The sequence below is a fragment of the Poecilia formosa genome, unplaced genomic scaffold, assembly GCF_000485575.1.
Source record: "Poecilia formosa unplaced genomic scaffold, Poecilia_formosa-5.1.2 Scaffold512, whole genome shotgun sequence".
In the NCBI taxonomy this organism is placed as follows: Eukaryota; Metazoa; Chordata; class Actinopteri; order Cyprinodontiformes; family Poeciliidae; genus Poecilia; species Poecilia formosa.
Genome location: NW_006800451.1, coordinates 280,878 through 284,571, shown reverse-complemented (window position 1 = coordinate 284,571; position 3,694 = coordinate 280,878).

The window sequence follows — 3,694 nt, the reverse complement described above, 5'->3', positions numbered from 1 at the left end:
GTGTCTTTTATTGTCCGTGAAAGAGCAGCGATCTCTCTACTCAGGGCATCGATCTTTAGGCTTACCTTCTGAGTCTTCTTGCTTTCTTCTGTCCTCAGAGCAGCAATCCTGGCGTCTTCCTCCTTGTGGAGAAACAGATGAAGCTTCCTGAACTGTTCCTTGATCCGTCCCTCGGTTTGTTGTGCCTGGAGCTTAATGTATTCAGCTGTCTGATCCAGGTTTCCCTTCTCTTCTTTGAACACCTTCAGTTTGTCCAGCAGCGGCCTCAGGGCCTTTCTCAGCTCATTTCTCCGACCCTGAGCTACTTCATTCACAGGTTGGAGTTTGTGTCCATAATGACCATCTGAATGCTGACAGACGAGACATAAAAGTTTCTCGTCATCCACACAGAACAGCTTGAATCTCTCACCATGCGGCTGGCATATAACCTCTGGTTTTGTAACTTCCTTCTTTCTTGTCAACAGGAATCTGTCACAGAGCATTTTTAAAGCCAGGTTGCATGGAGGGTCACTTGTAGTAGATTCTTCCTTACAAAGTGGACACTCCAGTTTCTTCTTCCCTTCCCACCAGCTTTTCAGGCATCGTCGACAGAAGCTGTGGCTGCAGAACAAGACAACTGGATCCCTGTAAACGTCCTGACAGACGGGACAGCAGAGGTCCTCCTCCACTCTGAGAGACATTGCTTCTCGTCTTTTCAGTTAAAACTCAATCCAACAGTTTACCAATCACACATACATACACTAGAGCAGTGCTGGCTGTAAAACTCTCATCAGTGCTGAGGTGTTTCCTGCTCTGTGCGTCCTCTCAGTGGATCTTGTCAGGTGGAGTTAGTTTGAACCATGCAGGCTGTTCTTGTGTTCATGCTGATGAGGAAGATGTGTGTTTACTGGCAAACCTCCGGTATGAAGAGCAGGGTGGAGCTTTTGTCTTCATCAACAAAGTCCTTATCCAGAGAGATTTGTTAGAGCAGTAACTATGAATCCATGGTATGGCTCAGCTTTCATGGCCGCGTTTCTTTAAATCAAAGTCACTTCCTAAGAACTCTGACAGTGATTTTGTGTCAGAGCTGGAAAAGCCTGAAGAGCTTTTTATGTTGTTTTACCAACTAGCAGCCAACCCAGTTACTTACATTCAGTCTGAGCCTTTAAAATTCAGAGCACTTTTATAGAATGACGTTATTTTGACAGAAAGGGTTATTTTTCTTCATTTAGGTAATTATGATCATTTTATTTATATAGCACATTTTCAGCAACAAGGCAATTCAAAGTGCTTGAATTGCACTTTGCAATTTGTTACTGATCAATGCTGTTATAAAAAAATACAGTAAAACTGGGATTAAACACAACAGCCTGTTGTTTTTACAGCCACATTTTTATCAGATGGAAACAAAGATTGGTTTCCTGCATAAGTGTTTATCTTCGATCTCTGGTTTCTTCATGACTGCTTAAAATGTGACTTCATGTCAACAGGACTGACAGCTTTTCATCTCGACAAAACCAAAAGATGTGGCTGTTCTCACAGGACGCAACGTAAAATAGAAATAACTTTAAATGTATGAGGAGATATGCACAAAACCTGACTGGTTCCAGTTCTTTGCTTATTTATTTCCATCACTTTGGATCACTTAAATCTGCTTATGTTCAAATGTTTATGAAAACAGAATCTCATAAAGTGTTTTTCAGAAATTGAATACTGGAAGCTGTTTTCCCAGAAGGCAAAGACCAGTCAGAAAGTATGTTCCCACACATGGCTGAAGGTATTTATGAAATATTTATCACATCCAGTAACTGGGTTACATGACATGCACAGAAAATATCTGCTAACAGGGAAGCGTCACTGCAGAGAGATGACGTGTGTGTTGGAAAAGGATCAGGAATAGTTATATGATGATGGAAAATTATTGATCACTACAGCTGAATTGGTTGTCTGCATAATTTCACTGTTTTAGGTGAAACACAAATCTTTACTGATCACCAGACGGGGATGTGGCCTGTGCTGATCAATCATTTCCAGTTAAACAGGCTAAACTCAGATTCAGGTCTGCAGACCCGACCAGCTGCCTTCCTCTGGAAACATCCTGTTGCAGTTTTCCAGCTCCTCTAACTGGGCTGCTGATGTTTTCCACATATGAAGCCATGCACACCTTGTTTTCCCTAAATTAGCCTACTCAGCATTCATTTTATTAGTATGCTATGTAATAGCAGCACAGTGTTGTTTTCCTTACTGTGCAGCCTATTACTCTTATTTTTTACCTTTGTGTGAATCTGCATGCTCCCATTTTCCCTAACCATTTTCCACAATGACACCCACATTTTCCTGGCTGTGGGACAATAAAGAACATTTATTTTCTATTCATTCAGGCTTAGCTGGCCAGTATGAAAATCCAGGGTTGCATGAAGGATTAACTAATATTCAATAGTTTTCCCACAACAAACTGGACCTTTGTCTGCAGAAATGCTACAGAAAATCCTTTAAATGTAAAACTATGAAGCCCATGGACCAAAGACTTTTCAGCCATGAGGAATCTAAATGACAAAACCAGCAACTTGTGGGCATTCATAACTACAGCAGCAAAGATGCACATTTGGTAGTTAAACAGTTAAAGGTGGAACTGCGAGGCTATTCTTAGATCCTGATCTGACAGTCACACTGACATGTTAAAGGACGAGCTGGTTGTTGGCATGCTGCCCTCAAACATTAAAAGGTATGAAGTCAGACCAGATGAAACATTCCTGAACAGAAAACAAAGAGCTGGAGGGAAACCAGGTCTCCAGGTCTGCTTCCAAAAACTGAAATGATCACATCAGGAATCTGTCAATTAGTCCTGGGAGAAACAAAAGACTAAGAAATAAAAAAAAGACTGAGTGAGGATGTTATTTGATCAGTTGAGATCAGCAATGGAGTCTATGGAGGAAGGATCTGTGGCTACGCTGGTTTGTGCATATGGGACGCAGCCGTCTGCCAGTGAGGCAGCGCTGCAGTTCAGTTCCTCTAACAGTGAAGAAAAAAGTTGGGATGTACCAAACAGCGCCCAAGAGCGCCACCACAGACATGGATACGTAGACGACTCATTGGGCCGGTCACAGCATCCGCCATATTGAATGTGGCATGTCTGCCAGTAAGCCAATACAAGTAAATGGACCGAACTTCATGAGGCACCGTTCCACAAAGTATTTTAAGCAAATGCCTGTTATTGACATGTTCTGTCAAATCAAAGAAAACTAAAGACATTTCTAACTATTTAAAGCAATTTAATTATTTTGGGGCAGACGGTGTGTCCGTCTACTATTTTTACTTAATATTGTATAATAACCAAAAAGAGAGATGTAACGTCTGTCATGACTATAGGTTAGCAAAAAACCCTACAAGTTACAGTGAAATACCGCCAGAATTAAGAGCCATATTGGTTTCCACAGTGAGCCTCCCAGGAACCCAAAGAGCTTCACGTTTTCATCTCCAGATAACTTTCAATAGTGAAAACTCAGTTACTCATCCATGTTTTCACACAAGTATTTTAGCTCATCTATTATTGGACTTGGCACTAAAGGGTTTTAGTTAACTATAAACTCTTATGGCAGTTGCATACCAGCCAATATAGGCGTATATTGAATACTGAATGCTGATTGGCTGTTCACCAGCAGCTGAGGGGTGAATACTGAATGCTGATTGGCTGTTCACCAGCAGCTGAGGGGTG